The sequence below is a fragment of the Myxocyprinus asiaticus genome, chromosome 31 (genome assembly GCF_019703515.2).
Source record: "Myxocyprinus asiaticus isolate MX2 ecotype Aquarium Trade chromosome 31, UBuf_Myxa_2, whole genome shotgun sequence".
Classification (NCBI taxonomy): Eukaryota; Metazoa; Chordata; class Actinopteri; order Cypriniformes; family Catostomidae; genus Myxocyprinus; species Myxocyprinus asiaticus.
The window spans coordinates 6,388,446-6,408,380 of NC_059374.1; positions in this window are offsets into that span (position 1 = coordinate 6,388,446).

The following is a 19,935-nucleotide window of genomic DNA, read 5'->3' on the forward strand; positions in this document are numbered from 1 at the left end:
CAGATGCTTCAGCAAATAATCCAGCACTTTGAGAACAATGTTCCCCAAAGACAAATTGGAAGGATTTTGGGCATTTTACCCTCTGCAGTACGGAATATACTCACATCATTCAAGGAATATGGTCAAATCTCGGTGCGTAAAGGGCAAGACGAAAACCACTTCTGAATGCGCGTGATCTCCGATCCCTCAGACATCACTGTCTTCAAAAACATCATTCATCTGTAATGGATATCATGAACATGGGCTCGGGATTACTTTAGTAAAACTTTGTTAGTCAACACCATTCGCCGCTGCCTACACAGATGCAAGTTAAGACATTACTTTGCAAAGTAGAAGCCCTTCATCAACACTTCCATCTTAGATGGAAAGTAGAACAGTGGAACCGTGTTTTTTGGTCCAATGAGTCCACATTTCAAATAGTTTTTGAAAAACACAGCCTTTGTGTTCTCCAGGCCAAAGAGGAAAAGGAACATCCAAGCTGTTATCAGCGTCAAGTCCAAAAGCCATTGTCTGTATTGGCCAGGGGTGTGTCAGTGCCCAAGGCATGGGTAACTTGCACATCTGTGAGGCCACCATTAATGCAGACTGATATGTAAAAATTTTGGAGCAGGATAGGGTGGCCAGATGTCCCGTTTTTCCCGGGACAGTCCCGTATTTAAACCCTTTTTCTAGTGTCCTGACTTATTTGGAAAAAATCTTGTTTTGTCCCATATTTCCCCTCTCCTAAAATGTCTCTATCATCTAAGCAGCCTTCTCCGTCACGTGAGTATTCTAATCAAAGGTTGCCAAGGATATGGCTTGTAAAACCAATAAAATCACACTGTGTAATTTGAAGTACATGATTGGATTAAACTATCCAATCACAATCCCCTATCAATAGATGTCCAGTTGGTGAACTGATTGAAGAGTTAGTTTGAAAGAGCACAAAGATGAAATTGCAGCTGGAAAAATGTCAAGGAAGCGTGCATATACATTTAATGAGGATCTTGAAAGAGTTTACATTTCTAAAAAAGGAGTCACAGAAAGAGCCGAGTAAAGTGAGGTGTGAGATTTGTGGAGTTTGCTTTTCCATCATCCATGGAGGCTGCACCGACATTGCGCAGCATGTTCATACAAAAAATAATGTGGATGGTGCTAAAAGTAAGTGTGCCACACCAAATATTAGCGATGTTTTTGTGAAGCAAAGTTCAGAATCTGACATGGTGCATGCAAATGAAGGACTTTTTGCTTATCATTCTGTTGTGCACAGCCATAGTTTTCAGTCGGCTGACTGCACTGTGAAATTGATCGAGAAATTGTATGATCTGAAATTTTCTTCTGCCCGCACAAAATCTGAAGCTGACATATGCAACGTACTCGCTTTTGTACAGCTGGACTTTCAGAAACTACTGCAGCATGGCAACAAATGTTTCCTCTCTCTTGGTCCAACTCTTGAAAGAATACTACTCATTTTCAGTGGTCTGTGCGCATACTTTCTTTCTCAAGAAAAATGCCCAAAGTTTCTAAGAGACATTTTCAGCGATCCTTGCACTAAACTTTGGATTGGCTTCGCACTCAAGCAAACAGCCACTTTTAATTGTGCACAGGAGATAGTAGAGCAAGACCACATATCTTGCGCAAAAAACATTGTCATTAGTCGCATTACTGAGTGGAACATGAGCAAGACGGCTGTGTCTGAGAGATGGACAGACGTTTTTCGTGAGGTGGAGAGCAAGACCATCAACTTCTGAGTCTTAGCCAAGGTCGTGGAGTTTGTTTTATGCCTGCCTGGGATATCTGCATCTTTGGAGCTTGTGTTCTCATTAATGAAAGCAGCATGGACACCGGATAACTCTCAAATAAATAAAAAGCAATTTGCAAATACAAAGTGACATTTGAAAGAAAGTAAAGGGTAGTAGTCATATACAACCCCAATTCCGAAAAAGTTGGGACAAAATGAAAAGTGCAACAGTCATGAACGTAATTATTTTCTTACATCTTAATTTTGGACTGGACTGTTCTGCATTTTATGATAAACTCTTGAAAGACAAGCACACACTGAGAAAAATTGCTTCCAGCGAAAAGTACAAGGTGACAACAGTTACAGATGCGGATGCACCCTCTACTTCGCATTGATCTGTGCCTAGGTAAGGATACACAGTGCGGCCACGAGCGTCGGGCTAGAGTGGAACCTTCCACTCTCCCTTGAACCCTCGCGGCTCGACGATTGATTCCTGGGCTCGGGGCGCCGCCCACGGCCACGCCCCGCCCCCGTTCCTTTCTTCCCAGAAGTGCATGAGGAGCTGACAAGATCGTGGGAGGCAACTTTTACTGCCCGGTCCCAGTCTTTCAGCTCCCCCGCTCTCGCTACCCTCGATGGCGGAGCAGCCAGGGAGTATTCGGTGATCCCCCAGGTGGATAAGGCGCTCGCGGTGCACTTGTGCCCGCAGAGCGCTGCCACCTGGCGAGGGTGTCCGAAACTCCCGTCCAGGGCCTGTAGGTTTTCGTCGTCTCTGATGGCTAACTACCCTTTACTTTCTTTCACGTCACTTTTATTATCTGAGAGTTGAGATTTTCTTTGCGAAGCAGATTTTCTTTTTTTTTTTGCTTCTTTTTTTTTTTGCAAAACATTCTAATTGTTTTAGTTTTGGCACTAAATTAGCTTGATAGGGATTTCTTACCAATGCCCACATTAAACACTTGTCTTGAGCATGCCTCCTCTCAATTTTTCCTTTTCTCCTGTGATGGGGTGGTGAATCATTTGCTCCTGCTCAATATGAGTGAGTGAAATGGCTGCTTTTATACATGAAGCAATGCTTTCAAAATCAGAAAAAATAAACCTATTCAATTATTACAAGTGACGGTTCAGTGCTCGTGAGATTTGGTCAACAAACGAGTGCTATGTCCAAATTCCTGGTGAAGTACACTACCCACAATCCTGAAGCAAGGTCCCTTATGGATCAACCAATCAGAGATCACAGAATGACCACTGCCAACAGCTGCTGGTACATTTAAATTTTAGTGTAATACCACTTTATTGCAAGACCTGCTGAACCTGCTCGGAAATGGAAGATCCAGAAAACAACATGTTTGTTAGTCAGAATCTGTATTGGTAAAAGTACTGTTTTTTTTCTCCTTGAAACAACCACACCGTCTTTTTCCAGAGCAGCCTGTATTTCTCCTGAGGTTACCTGTGGGTTTTTCTTTGTATCCCGAACAATTCTTCTGGCAGTTGTGGCTGAAATCTTTCTTGGTCTACCTGACCTTGGCTTGGTATCAAGAGATCCCCAAATTTTCCACTTCTTAATAAGTGATTGAACAGTACTGGCTGGCATTTTCAAGGCTTTGGATATCTTTTTATATCGTTTTCAATCTTTATAAAAGTTCCATTACCTTGTTATGCAGGTCTTTTGACAGTTCTTTTCTGCTCCCCATGGCTCAGTATCTAGCCTGCTCAGTGCATCCACGTGAGAGCTAACAAACTCATTGACTATTTATACACAGAAACTAATTGGAATTTAAAAAGCCACAGGTGTGGGAAATTAACCTTTAATTGCCAATTAAACCTGTGTGTGTCACCTTGTGTGTCTGTAACAAGGCCAAACATTCAAGGGTATGTAAACTTTTGATCAGGGCCATTTGGGTGATTTCTGTTATCATTATGACTTAAAAAGGAGCCAAAAAACTATGTGATGATAAATGGCTTCATACGATCACTATCCTTAAGACAGTTTTTTGCATGATCAGTCATATTTTCAAAATCTATGCCAAAATTTCACAATTTCTGCCAGGGTATGCAAATATTTGAGCACAACTATATATATATATATATATATATATATATATATAGAAATAATGATATATATATATCTATATCTATATCTATATATATATATATATATATATATATATATATATATATATATATATATATATATATATATATATACAGGTGCATCTCAATAAATTAGAATGTCGTGGAAAAGTTCATTTATTTCAGTAATTCAACTCAAATTGTGAAACTCGTGTATTAAATAAATTCAATGCACACAGACTGAAGTAGTTTAAGTCTTTGGTTCTTTTAATTGTGATGATTTTGGCTCACATTTAACAAAAACCCACCAATTCACTATCTCAAAAAATTAGAATATTTTGACATGCCAATCAGCTAATCAACTCAAAACACCTGCAAAGGTTTCCTGAGCCTCTCAGTTTGGTTCACTAGGCTACAAAATCATGGGGAAGACTGCTTATCTGACAGTTGTCCAGAAGACAATCATTGACACCCTTCACAAGGAGGGTAAGCCACAAACATTCATTGCCAAAGAAGCTGGCTGTTCACAGAGTGCTGTATCCAAGCATGTTAACAGAAAGTTGAGTGGAAGGAAAAAGTGTGGAAGAAAAAGATGCACAACCAACCGAGAGAACCGCAGCCTTATGATTGTCCAGCAAAATCGATTCAAGAATTTGGGTGAACTTCACAAGGAATGGACTGAGGCTGGGGTCAAGGCATCAAGAGCCACCACACACAGACATGTTAAGGAATTGGGCTACAGTTGTCGTATTCCTCTTGTTAAGCCACTCCTGAACCACAGACAATGTCAGAGGCGTCTTACCTGGGCTAAGGAGAAGGAGAACTGGACTGTTGCCCAGTGTTCCAAAGTCCTCTTTTCAGATGAGAGCAAGTTTTGTATTTCATTTGGAAACAAAGGTCCTAGAGTCTGGAGGAAGGGTGGAGAAGCTCATAGCCCAAGTTGCTTGAAGTCCAGTGTTAAGTTTCCACAGTCTGTGATGATTTGGGGTGCAATGTCATCTGCTGGTGTTGGTCCATTGTGTTTTTTGAAAACCAAAGTCACTGCACCCGTTTACCAAGAAATTTTAGAGCACTTCATGCTTCCTTCTGCTGACCAGCTTTTTAAAGATGCTGATTTCATTTTCCAGCAGGATTTGGCACCTGCCCACACTGCCAAAAGCACCAAAAGTTGGTTAAATGACCATGGTGTTGGTGTGCTTGACTGGCCAGCAAACTCACCAGACCTGAACCCCATAGAGAATCTATGGGGTATTGTCAAGAGGAAAATGAGAAACAAGAGACCAAAAAAGGCAGATGAGCTGAAGGCCACTGTCAAAGAAACCTGGGCTTCCATACCACCTCAGCAGTGCCACAAACTGATCACATCCATGCCATGCCGAATTGAGGCAGTAATTAAAGCAAAAGGAGCCCCTACCAAGTATTGAGTACATATACAGTAAATGAACATACTTTCCAGAAGGCCAACAATTCACTAAAAATGTTTTTTTAATTGGTCTTATGATGTATTCTAATTTTTTGAGATAGTGAATTGGTGGGTTTTAGTTAAATGTGAGCCAAAATCATCACAATTAAAAGAACCAAAGACTTAAACTACTTCAGTCTGTGTGCATTGAATTTATTTAAAACACGAGTTTCACAATTTGAGTTGAATTACTGAAATAAATGAACTTTTCCACGACATTCTAATTTACTGAGATGCACCTGTATATATATATATATATCATTATTTCTAGAGCAAATAGTTTTAATAAAAATGTATGGTAACACTGACCACTTTTTTAGGTACACCTGTACACCTCTTTATTCATGCGATTATCTAATCAGCCAATTAAGTAGGTGTACAAGTGTACCTAATAAAGTGATCGGTGAGTGTATGTGGACAGCAGGACTAAGTTGTGAAATTTTAAATAATACCAAGCTATAGAAATTCTGATTTAAAAAAAAATAATAATAATTTTATAAAATTGTTTATTATGTTTCCAGTTATTCATGTTTTTCTGAGACATTACAGAAATTATATCAGAAATTAGCATAATTCTGATTCAAAGTAAGGGCCAGCATCATCCATTCACCGCCAAACATGTTAAAATAAAATCATACATTACACATTCTGAATTTGTGTACTGATTACCATTGTCCCATATCTGCCTAACATGTTGAGTGGTCCATACATCACCTGCAGCCTGAAACTGAATTTTTGATAGGACGTTTGGAATGTATGCATTTAGCGGCATAGAGAGCTAAAGGATGCTCTCTTGGTCCCTACTCAGTAAATGACTTAACCTCTAGTGTACTGTCTGTCTGCACTGGTCTCAGAACAGTTCAAAATGCATCTTATTTTCATCCTATCTCCATATAAATCCTCTGAAAGCAACATTTTTCAGCTTTTGGATGAACCCATTGATTCTCAATGTGATCATGCACACTAAATATAGGATTTCTAAGAAAAACAAAATGTGATAAAGTACACATTAGTGTACATTGTGTTTAGCAGTGTGGTGTTTCATGATAAATTGCTCAAATCATAAAAACGGCATGTCAGATGAAACTAGAGATTCTAATCTTTTGACTCAAACAGGTTTCAATGTAAAAACTTAGTAAAAAGTTGTTTTGTTGACATTTCTCACAAAGACAAACTCCGCTGTGGTCGGCGCCATGTTGTTTGGTCACATGACTCTGTGCGTCAAATGTTTAACCCTTTACTGACAGCACAGTCTCCTGAACTGAGATCGTCATTTTTATTCGTATAGTGCCTTTCACAACACACATCGTTTCAAAGTAGCTTTACAGAAAATCATGATTTAACAGAAAATGAAACCGTTATATCTATAAAGTCTTAGCCATTTTTGTGTAGTTTGATTAAATACGATTATGAAGTGTGTATAAAAATAAGTAATTAAATAATAATTGTATTTAGAAACACAGTGAGCAAGCCAAAGGCAACTGTGGCAAGGAACACAAAACTCCATAAGATGTTGGTTAATGGAGAAAAATAACCTTGGGAGAAACCAGGCTCACTGTGGGGGCCAGTTCCCCTCTGACTAACAGCATGAATATAATGCAAATATTACTTATTTATGTGCAGTGCAAGTCATGGTTTAAAATGATTAAACTAAGTGTTAAGGGTCAGTGTTTAAACAAAGATTTTGTAAGAACTGTAAGATTAATGACTATTGTCTTTGAAGTTCATCCTGGATTAACTGCAGATGTTCATATAGATGCATTGTCCTTTGTAAGTTGGCAGATGAAGGCTTTTGTTGGCAATTCATTGATTGGCAGTAAGTGTTATTTACTAATTGCTAATGCCTCAAAAGTATAGAAAAATGGCTATTATTCCCCACAAACTTTGCTTTTGTGAACAGGATAGTGACATTTTGAAATTTACCTATTACCAATGAGAAAATGGACAAATTTGTGTCTTTTCGTTCACATAAAGTCAGAAAAAAACAACATATAAATCCAAATTAACATGTATTTATACTAAAGTAATACAAAAATGACTACAAAAGATTTAGAAGTGAGTAGTTTTTCAAGATTTATGATTATACTGTAAATCACTTCCACGAATCAGCCCCCAGATGTAGTATCCTGTCATGTTCTCATTATACTGTCCTTGGTAGCGGCGTTCAAATTCCAGTATATCCTGATGGAAGCGCTCGCCTTGCTCCTCCGAGTAGGCTCCCATGTTCTCCTTGAATTTATCAAGATGAGCATCAAGGATATGGACTTTGAGGGACATCCTACAGCCCATTGTTCTGTAGTTCTTCACCAGAGTCTCAACCAGCTCCACATAGTTTTCGGCCTTGTGATTGCCCAGGAATCCCCAAACCACTGCGACAAAGCTGTTCCAAGCCGCTTTCTCCTTACTAGTGAGCTTCTTGGGGAATTCATTGCACTCCAGGATCTTCTTTATCTGTGGTCCGACGAAGACACTGGCTTTGACCTTTGCCTCAGACAGCTTAGGGAAGAAGTCTTGAATGTACTTGAAGACTGCCGACTCCTTATCTAGAGCTCTGTCAAATTGTTTCATAAGGCCCAATTTGATGTGCAGTGGTGGCATCAGCACCCTCCAGGGGTCAACCAGTGGCTCCAACTTAACGCTGTTCCTCCCCACAGAGAACTCGGTCCGCTGTGGCCAGTCCTGCCTGTGGTAGTGTGCCTTGGTGTCCCTGCTGTCCCAGAGGCTTCCCAAAAAAACATTTTAAAATTTGTGTAAACTTTTAAAATTTTTACACAGTGCTCGCAGGTGAAATGATGCCCAGTGATTGTCTTGATCCCTGACAGGCATGCCGAAATATGCCTTGTAGACCTCACACTTCCTAGCAGATGCTTCCACGGAGTACTTTTTCACTCTTGTCTTGATAAATTGGCCGCAGACATAGCAAAATGCGTCTGCCTGATGCTTGCAGCCTCTTGATGCCATCTCAGAAAAATGCAGATATGTATACACTTATACGCAGCTGGAACTAAACTGAACTGGTGGGCTCAAGGCCCGTGTATTTACACTACTATTTATATTACTGGAAAGTTCTAGAAAGTTCTAGAAGTTACTCCAAGTTTACTCAGCACTGAATCTATCTGGAATGTTCTGGAAAATAGGTACATTTCAAAATATCACTGTCCTGGTCACAAAAGCAAAGTCTGTGGGGAATAATAGCCATTTTCTATACTTTTGAGGCATAAACAATTAGGAAATAACACTTACTACCCAGGAACCAAAAAAATAAAAAATAAAAAATACATTTGTTACACGGTGTAATCTATGTATTCCATTTTAAGAGTGTAGTCCATCATTAGACCAAGGTGATGCAGGCCGAGATCAGTGAGGTGCTTCGCAGCTCAACCGGCCAGTAATTTCGGTGAGGTCTATCCTAAGTCCAAGGTTCAGGCAATGGCATATGAAGTATCCAATGTCTTATGGTTGGAGTTGGCATTAGTTCATCCTCTGAGGTCCATCGTAATAGACTGAAGTGATGTATGGCTGGCACTGCCTGCAATTTGTCGTCATCATTCAGAGACATGTCGCAGTGGAGTTCGATACCAAGCAGGAATGGAGCTGGATCCAGACGGTTCTGGTGACCTGGAGTCCCGAGGTTGAGACATGGAAACAAATAGAATAATATTAGCGTAGATGCCATTCAATTTTTCACAGTGTTATAGATCATGATCAATGTTTCAGGTTCCGGCAGACCTAACTAAAGCAACCTAATTGTGTGGTGAAGAATAAATTAGGTGTATGTCTGGCTAAATAGATGAGTCTTTAGTCTAGACTTAAACTCAAATTTGATTTTCAAAGGACATATTGGTATCAAATATAACAGCTACATTTTTCACTGTTGAAGACGATGTAACAGTACATCCATCGAGAGACAAATTATATTTTAACGGCTTATTTCTAGAAGTTTTTAGTCCAATAACTAGTACCTCTGTTTTGTCGGAATTGAGTAGAAGGAAACTGCTGGCTATCCAATCTTTGAATTCATTGATACTCTGCTAATTTGGAGAATTGTGAAATTTCATTGGGTTTCGAAGATATATAAAGTTGGGTATCATCGGCATAACAGTGGAAACTTATTCCATGATTCCTGATAATATTTCCCAGGGGAAGCATATATAAGGAGGAAAGCAGAGGCCCTAAAACTGATCTCTGTGGCACTCCATACTTTTGTTTGATTTGACAATTCCTCATTTACACAGACAGAGTGGTAGCTGTCTGGTAAATAGGACCTAAACCATGCTAATGAAAGTCCACAGATGCCAACACAATTCTGTAGCCTATTCAAGAGAATATCGTGATCTATTGTGTCAAAGGCAGCACTAAGATCTAAAAGCACTAGAAGTGAAACGCAGATGCGATCAGATGATAAGAGCAAGTCATTAGTAACTCTGATAAGTGAAGTCTCTGTACTGTGATGAGGCCTAAATCCTGACAGAAACAGTTCATATATACTATTTCTCAGTAGAAATGAACATAATTGGGTGGACACAACCTTTTCTAGTATTTTCAACATAAACAGGAGATTTGAAATCGGTCTATAATTAGCCAATTCTCCAGCTTTTAGTGCCTGTCTGTAGCTACAGACACTAGCTTTCCATGCACTGCGAAATACCTCTAATTTTGTATTCTCCTCTTTCCACATTTTCCGAGCTGCTTTCAAGAGCATGAGTGTGATCATTGTACCATGGTGTGGGCTTTTTCTTTAATCGAAGGGGGACGACACTATCAAGAGTGCTTGAGATGACTGTATTTATATTTTCTGTTATTTCCTCAAGATCTTCTAGACTTTGGGGCTTACTGAGTGTATGAGATAGATCTGAAAGATTATTAGTGAAGCTATCTTTAGTGGTAGAAAGAATTGGGTTGTTTTACCTGAATGATAACGTGGTGTAGATTGAATAACATTAGCTGATCGCAGCATACAAAAGATGAGGTAATGATCTGAGATGTCATCGCTCTGAAGTAGAATTTCTATAGTATCAGCATCAACTCCATATGACAGAATTAAATCTAGCATATGATTCTGGCGATGAGTTGGTCCTGTCACTTTTTGTCTGACTCCAAGCGAGTTGAGAATATCGATAAATGCAAATCCCAATGTGTCATTTTCATTATCTATGTGAAAGTTGAAGTCACCAACAATTAAAGCTCTATCTACATTAACTACTAGATCTGATAGAAAATTTGCTAATTCACCTCCTCCTTAACCTTTCAGATGAGGTTCATTTTTATAACAATAACCTGGGGGAGTAGATTTATTTAAACTAATATATTCATCTGGTTTCAGCCAGGTTTCAGTCAAACAGAGCACATCCAAACTATGATCTGTAATCATTTAATTTACAATTAGTGCTTTGGTTGAAAGAGATCTAATGTTTAGTAACCCTATCTTTATATGATGTTTATCTTAAAAAAATAAAAATAAAAATAAAAAAAGATTAAGTTTGACCTTAATCACATTTTTTCTAAATGATTTAATGAGGGGTTTGTGTTTGGTAGTTTGGGGAACAGACACAGTCTCTATATGATATCTAGGTGATACAGTCTCTATGTTTATCAATCAAATTAAATCACTTTATTGTCACTCAATCATATACACAAGTGCAACAGTGGGTGAAAGTCTTGGGTGCAGTTCTGAGCAACATAGCAGTCATGACAGTGATGAGACATTTACCAATTTACAATAAACATCAGATTTACACAACACAATTTACATATCTATATACACATAATTACACAACACAATATACAAATAATAATATACAATGCACAGTATACAATACACACAATATAGAATACACATACAATGCAGAATACACAGTGTACAATAAAAATAGTATATATAAAATATACAGTAGGTTGTATTGTGCTGTATTGACATTCAGGCTGTCAGTTGATAGACAGCTGCCAATGTGTTGTTAAGAGAGAATAAAATTTATGACAGTCCAGTGTGAAATTAATAAGATTAATAAAGTGCAGTGCTGATGTATATTGATCGTGAGAGATCAAGAGTTCAAAAGTCTGATTTCTTGGGGGAAGAATTTGTCATGAAGTCGGCTGGTGTGGGTCCTGATGCTGCGATATCGCCTGCCTAATGGTAGCGGTGAGAGCAGCCCATGGCTCGGGTGGCTGGAGTCTCTGATGATCGTCCGAGCTTTTTTCACACACTGCCTGGTATATATGTTCTAGAGGGAGGGAAGCTCACCTCCGATGATGTATCTAGCAGTTCGCACCACCCTTTGCAGGGCTTTGCGGTTGGGGGCTGTGCTGTTGCCGTACCAGGTGGTGATGCAGCCAGTCAGGATGCTCTACAGTGCTGGTGTAGAACCGTGTGAGGATGTGGTGGTTTATTCCAAACTTTCTCAGCCATCTCAGGAAGAAGAGGCCCTGGTGAGCCTTCTTCACAACAGCCTCAGTGTGGCCGGACCATGTGAGTTCCTCTGTGATGTGGACACCGAGGAACTTGAAGCTGCTGACTCTCTCCACCGGTACTCCATTGATGGTGATGGGGCTGTGTTCTCTGTCTTTCCTCCTGAAGTCCACCACAAGCTCCTTGGTCTTACTGACATTGAGGGAGAGATTGTGCTCCTGACAGCAGCATGTCAGAGTGTGAACCTCCTCTCTGTAGGCTGTTTCATCATTGTCAGTGATCAGACCTAACACTGTCGTATCATCAGCAAACTTAATGATGGCATTGGAGCTGTGTGTTGCCACACAGTCATGTGTGTACAGGGAATACAGGAGTGGGCTGAGAACACAGCCCTGCAGGGCTGCAGTTTTGAGGGTCAGTGATGAGGAGATGTTGCTGCCCATTCTAACCACCGGTGACATCCAGCCATACAGTGACACTAATCTACTATAAACCTCATCACCACGACGAGCAGGATGGGAGCCGGAGCATATTACAGTGTCTGACTTTGTTTTTGCAAGTTCACACACCTCTTTAACATTATCCCTAGTGATCTCCAACTGGTGAAGCCAGACATCGTTAGTGCCGACATGAATAACAATTTTAGAAAATCTACATTTAGCATTAGCCAGCACTTGTAAATTTGATCTGATGTCAGATGCTCTGGTACCTGAAATGCTTTTAACAATGGTGGCTGGAGTCTCTATTTCCATGTTCCTTAAAACAGAATCACCTATGACCAAGGCTCTTTCAACATGATTCTCAGTGGGTGCATCACTGAGTGGGGAGAATTGATTGTAAACCCTAACAGGAAAGGGAGAGTGGTGTCACTTTGCTAAGCGAGTATGCCGCCGAGACGTCACCAAAATGCCTTGCTGCGGGGGCTCTAGAGACAGCACCAAAGTGTGTGTGTTGCTCGCTATACTACCCGCATCCGAAGCAGTATGTACTGGCATATGCGGTTATCATATGTGAATCCCTCACTGCTGACAGAAGAAGCTATAGTAAACATGTGGCATGTAATGCAGGAAACAATAATATGAGTGGATGCTATGACTTACCGCTTTGAATTAACAATTGTTTGTTGTTATTGGTTGTTCCTGAGCAGTGAGGGTTTGAGATCGATGTGAATCCTTCACGCAATTGTTTGTTGTTATGGCTGTTCTTGATAAGCGGTGCTTTGAGATTGATGCAATAATCTGTGTAACACAGAGGAGAAAACGGGTGCGTGCTGTAAAATGCACGCAGTTTAATCGTGATAAAAATAGAAAGCGGATGCACATGGAAAAATGCACGCAGTTGAATCGTGATAAGAGAATAATGCGGGGGAAAACTTGATGCGTGCTGAAAAATGCCAGATATTGAAGATTAGTAAACCAACAGTAAACCAATAACAAAACACACAGAATAAACCAACAAAATCAACAGAGCCATGACAGTATTGCCAAGGGACCCCTTACTTTGCCAGAGGTGAAACTGATCTATGAGGGTCCAGGATGTCCTGAGCCGGGACCCAACAGCTCTCCTCAGGTCCATAACCCTCCCAGTCAACCAGGTACTGAAACCCTCTGCCCCTCTGCCTGACGTTGATCAGTCTCCTAACCATGTACGCCAAAGAGCCCTCAACAAGATGCGGAGGTGGTCGGATGGGAGTGGTGGGATGCAAATTAGAATGAAAAATTGGTTTTATGTTAGAGACGTGAAAAATGGGGTAGATGCATTTTAGGTAAGGTGGTAATTTGAGACAGACCACCACTGGACTAATGACCTTGGTGATGGGAAATGGCCCGATAAACATGAGGGGGGTCGGAGCAGAATGTACTTGGAGGACAACCAAACCTTCTGCCCGCAAACGTAAGCTGGGGGCTTAGCCCGGTGCCGGTCCGCCGACCTCTTAACACGAGTGCCAGTCTGTATGAGGGCTTCTCTGGTGGCTTTCCAGGTGCATCGGCACCTCTGTAAAAACTTGTGTATGGATGGGACCTGAACTTCGGGCTCTTGAAAGGGGAACAGAGGGGGTTGGTAACTGAGGCTACACTGGAAGGATGAGAACCCCATAGACAACGACTGCAAGGAGTTGTGGGCATACTCGACCCAGACTAAATAGGGTATTTTCCAGTTCCTGATTCACCCTCTCTGCTTGCCCATTTGTCTGGGCATTGAACCCAGAGGACAAACTAACAGTAGCCCCAGCTGTCGACAGAATTCTGCCCAAAAACATGGCACAAATTAGGGGCCTTTGTCAGAAACCACATCAACCGGGAGGCCATGAATGCGGAAGACATGGTTAATAACTGCTACCACTGTCTCCTTCACTGTGGGTAATTTGGTGAGGTAAATTAAATGAGCTGCCTTCGAGAACTGGTCCACTACAGTCAAAATTACTGTTTCCATGGGAGGGGGAAGACCAGTTACAAAATCCATGGCTATGTGCAGCCAGGGTCTCGAAGGGACCAACAGCAGTTGGAAGAGCCTGGCCAGGGGATTACAGGAGGTCTTATTAGTCATGCAGATGGGGCAAGCGGCAACAAACTGGCATACATCCTGCGCAAGCGATGCCACCAGAAATGCTGTCTAATGAGCATTTGAGTGCGAGTTGCCCCAGGATGACAAGTGATGTTGGATGAGTGACCCCACTGTAGGATGTGCATTCAAACCGATCGCGGAACAAATAACCAACCCGCTGGGCACGTGGTGGGGGGCGCAGTGTTTCGTAGTGCAGCACAGACTTTGGCCTCCACCTCCCAGGATACCATGCCCACCACTCGAGTGGCGGGTAGGATGGCATCCGGTGGAACAGTGGAGTTCTCGATTTCGAAACATTGAGACAATGATTCGGGCTTGACGTTTTTAGAGCCCGGGCGATACAAAAGTATAAAATTAAAACGAGTGAAAAATAATGACCAGCAAACCTGTCTAGAGTTAAGATGTTTTGCGCTATGGATGTACTCTAGGTTCTTATGATCAGTCCAGACCACGAATGGTACCCCCAAACCCTCTAACCAATGATGCCACTCACCCATTGCCAACTGGACAGCCAGCAGATCTTGGTTACCGATGTCATTGTTCTGTTCTGCTGGTGTTAAGCGGTGCAGAAAAAAACACACACGCATCTTTCTGTCCGAGGAAGAGCGCTGCGACAGGACCACTCCAACACCAAACTCAGATGCATCCACCTCAACCAAGAACTGGCTTGCAGGGTCAAGAGTTACCAGAATGGTTGCAGTAGAAAACCGCCCCTTTAATTTAGAAAACGTGGCCTCAGCCCACATGGACCAACAAAAGTCAGTGCGGGTGTAGGTGAGATCCGTCAGAGGTGCGGCGAGTTGGTTGTAATTTCTAATAAACCTCTGATAAAAGTTAGCGAACCCTAGAAACCTCTGCAATGCCTTGCGAGAATCTGGGGTTGGCCAATCGGAGATGGCTCTGACCTAAACAGGGTCCATGCGCACTCCTTCGGAAGAAACGATGAACCCCAGAAACGGAACCGACTGTGCATGAAAAGCGCACTTCTCCGCCTTGACAAACAGCCGATTCTCCAGCAGTCGCTGAAGCACCTGCCTGACGTGTTGAACATGGTCCTGGATATTCTAGGAGAAGATCAGAATATCATCAAGATAAACAAACATAAAATTATCTACCGTGTCTCTAAGGACGTCATTTACGAGCCCCTGGAAGATGGCGGGGGCGTTGACCAATCCGAAAGGCATAACCAAATTTTCAAAGTGCCTCCTATGGGTGTTAAAAGCCATTTCCACTCATCCCCCTTCCTAATTCGGACAAGGTGATAAGCATTGCGTTGGTCCAACTTCGTAAAGACGGACGCTCCTTACAAGAGTTCGAAAGCTGAGGACATCAACGGCAAAGGATAGTGATTCTTCACCATGATGTCATTCAGCCCAGTCTAAGCGAGCCATCCTTCTTCTCCACGAGGAAGGGTGGATGAGACCGGCTGCCAGAGAATCATTAATATACCTGTTAATGGCCAAGAGCAAATACAGCTTTCCCGAGGAGATGAGGTACCAGGAAGCAATTAAATTGCACAATTGTATGGGTGATGAGGAGGAAGGGTCGCGGCACGGGACCGGCTGAACACTGCCCTCAAGTCATGGTATGTCAATGGTACTCTGGATAAATCTGCCACTTCATCCTGCAACGAAACACAAGACTGGACAGGGGAGACAGCAGAATTAAGACAGTGTGAGAAACAGTAAGTGTGACAAACAGTAAGGACTCCAAGCAAGAACAGTGTTGGTTGACCAGTCTGTGTGGGTTGTGCGTTACCAACCAAGGATGCCCCAGCACTACCGGAGCCAATGGAGATTGGATCAGGTAAAAGGACAGCTGCTCCGAATGATTACCAGAGATGAAGGTAACTGGCTTGGTGGACTGGGTGATGACAGACAGGGGCGTGCCACTGAGGGTGTGGGCGGTGATAGGTTCATCCAACTGGACTATGGGAAGCCACCATTTGGAAGCCAAGTTGATGTCCATAAAGTTCCCTTTGGCTCCGGAATCCACCAGGGCTGAGACCGTGTGACAGGAAGATCCATACTGCAGCCGGGCCGGGAGAAGAGTACGAAGTCCGGGGGCTTTGTCCAAAGGTGTTGCGCCCACCAGTAACCCCCTTCCTTTTGACGAGCGGTGTCTTTTACCAGACAGGAAGCAGAGAAGTGGCCAGACCAGGCACAATGAAAGCATAGTCCATTAACATGGTGTCGCTGCTTCTCCTTATGTGAAATATGGGTTCTCACAACTTGCATAGGCTCAGTGTCAGGGTGTGATTATGGTGACCTGGCCGAAGTAGTGGGATGGAGGGAATGGCCAGCCACCCGAGGAGGTGGAGAGCAGCGTTGACAGCTGCTACAGCGTAAGGCCAGACGTTGGTCGAAACGGATAGCCAGATCCACCAAATCATCGAAATGTGGGGGCAGATCCAAAAGATAGATTTTGTCTGGATGTCGTTGGAAAGACTATGCAGAAACTGGTCCCACATGGCATGGTCGTTCAACTCACAAGAAGCAGCCAGGGTGCAAAACTCAATCACATAATCTAAGACTCATCTATCTCCTTGAGACAGTCCAGATAAGACCCTCACCACCTCCCGGCCGTGAGCCAAGCAATCAAAAACTTGGTGGAGCTCAGTGGAGAAAGTGTGAAAAGAGGCACAACAAGGATGTCTGTTGTCCCACATGGCAGTCCCTCATTCACCGGCCCTTCCGGTGAGGAGTGTGATCACACACGTCACCTTTATCATCTCTGACGGGAAAGCAGAGGGCTGTAACATGAAGAATAGGGAACATTGTGAAAGGAATGCGCTACAGGATCCTGCCTCACCTGAATAAGGGGTTGGAGGAGGGATACGAGCCTCTGAATGCCCAGGGACGTGGGGAACCATCGGAGCCGGTGAGGGTGCTTCCTGAGAGGGACCAGCATTGGGAGGTCGGTGGAGTTGTTGAACAGCCACAGTGAACTCAGCAGGCTGTGACACCATCATCTCCAGAGCCCAATTAGATGCGGAGATTTGATCCTGCTGAGAGAGGGCGGAGCGAAGAGTAGATTCCTCCACTGGGTCCATACTTGGCTAGATTATTCTGTCAAGAGAGCGAGAGCAAGACAAAGGGACCAAAAAGCAGAGGAACAGTTCAAAGGATTTATTTACAATAAATTATAATGTTAACTGTGCAGGCAAAGACGGGAGATCCCAGCACCGGCCGCAGTAGAGGGAGGGAGTCTTGTGAATGAGTGTGCACCGTAATCGCACAATGGGCAGATCTGTGAAGAGTGTGTTCTTTGATGAGTGTGTGCGTTGTGGAAGTCAGGAGCAGATCCGTAGGAAACCGTAGTGAGGTGCAGAGTAACGGGCAGAAGATTTGAAGGTAATCACATTCCCGATACACGGGCAGAGACGAGGAATCCTCTGTTGAAGATTCGTGAACGCAGCAAGCTGGAAGGTAACCACACTTCCAACACGCGGGCAGAGATGGGCAACCAAACTGTCAGAAGTAAGAGAATTTTGTCAAAAATATAGCATTTGTGACATGACATAACATTTTATTGCATATGTCAGTGCTTGTCCCGGAAGAGAGAGGGACTAAATGATGGTGAGAAAAACTGCAGCACTTTTAATACAAAAGAACAGTACAGTGGTATAGGTTTAGTTAAAACACTTTATGTGATATTCTTACATTTCCCTTGTGATAAACACTATTTACTGCAAAAACGACACTAATCCAAGAAATACACTAATTTCATGTTAAGCCTTTTCTCTCCCTTTCCCTTTCTTCCTGGTTGTTGTATTAAAGGATTTTTAATTTTAAGTGTAGAAGGGGCAATTCACATTGAAAGCATTTTTGCATCTGTCCATGCTGTTTTTCAATGTAAACCATTCTAGATGGACCACTTTAACTGTTGTGCAGCATCTCACGCAGGCAAGTATTCATAGCTACAGGCCGGAGATCTCCAACTGGGGGCGGAATCTCCAAAAGAGGGGGCTGGGTTACTGCTTGCAGCTATATCCTTCTCCATGCAGGACTGCCTGTATATATACTGTATGTACAGAGATGCAGTACTGCCGCTCCCTATATGCAGATTATGCAGTCTGCGTAGGGCACAAACCCCCATATTGGGAGGAGTTTCCCAAAGTGGCGATCTCTGCAGTCGCAGCATATGCGAGCACAATAGCGTTGACAACCCAGCGAGAAAGTCTTTGCTTGGAGACGGCCAAACCTTTTTGGAATGGCCTCTGAAGCAGTCAAAGAACTGATCCATCAGCCTAAGTTGCCTTGTATGGTCAACGCACATGCATAGCAACCTCACAGGGCAGAGCATGTACCGTCTCTGCACCTTGACCGACACAAACGGAGGAGGGGAGAAAGCTTGTAAGGTAACAACCTGAGCCCTGAAAGGAGAGGCCAAAATCTTGGGCACATAACATTCCCTAGGCTTGAGAAAGTCTCTTGACAAGCCCAGTCCAAGCTCTAAGGAAGAGTCATTGACTGATAAGGCCTGAAGGTCCCCAATACATTTTACTGATGCCAAAGCGAGTAGCTTTTTAGAGAGAAAATACGCAAGCTCACAGCGTCTAGTGGCTCAGACAGCTGTTAGCGCATTCAACACAAACGCTATGTACCAGACTGGAATGGTAGAGTGGCAAACTCGTCTCGTAACTCTCACTGACAAACCATCCAAAAGGTAGTGGCCAGTCGCTATAGCAGTAACGTACACTTTGAGTGCAGATGGAGTGAGTCCTGCATTCAAACGCTCCAGTAAGAAGTAAAATATTGACTGCAAAGGACAATTTTCTGAGTTCTTGCCAAGGGAGGAAATACAATCAGCAAAAACTCGCCATTTCAAGGCATATATTATATCACATTTAAACAGAGTCGACTGTTCAGTATAGTGAGTATAGGGATGTTTAAAAAAAAAAAATTAATAGTCACATACATTCCGTTTCTTAAGTCTCATTTGCAAGAAATCTGACCAAGGGTGGTTTGGTTCAAACATATTGCAAGGAGACAAGAGACAAAACAATTGATGAATGACATTAAATGAATGACAGGTTGCTGTGTCTGTGTTAAATGCCATTGCGTGGAAGTCTGCGAATGTAAGCAAAAGAACAGTTCTCTTTCTAACACTCGTTCGTTATCTTACTAAGGGAACGCCTCGGGCGTGACTGATTGCGGAAGCTCTAATGACCCCCCGTCTGTCAAGATTGACAGACCAATCGCTGCAGCCCTTAAGGAGTCCCACCTCCCTAATATAAACCACAACAACCTGTTGCTGCCTCATTCTTGCTCTCTTCCCCATGGAAGATTTCAGGAGCTGTCCTCAGCATTTGCATTTGCTAGAGAGTATCACGTTAAAGCTGCTCTCTTTAAATACAGCTTTGTTACTTGCTCTCAAGACTGCTAAGCAGATCCATATACTTCTGTTTCTGATATCATCTCCTGAATAACAAGGAGTGTGATTCAATACAATTGTTAGGTTCTGCGTTTTCTCTGCCTATGGTGTCTGCTTCAGCCAGCATATCTGCAATACGGGAGTTGTCTACAGTGCATCCGGAAAGTATTCACAGCGCTTCACTTTTTCCACATTTTGTTATGTTACAGCCTTATTCCAAAATGGATTAAATTCATTATTTTCCTTTGAAGTTTGTTTGAAATCTTTGCAAATTTATTAAAAATAAAAAAATGAAAAAAATCACATGTACATAAGTATTCACAGCCTTTGCCA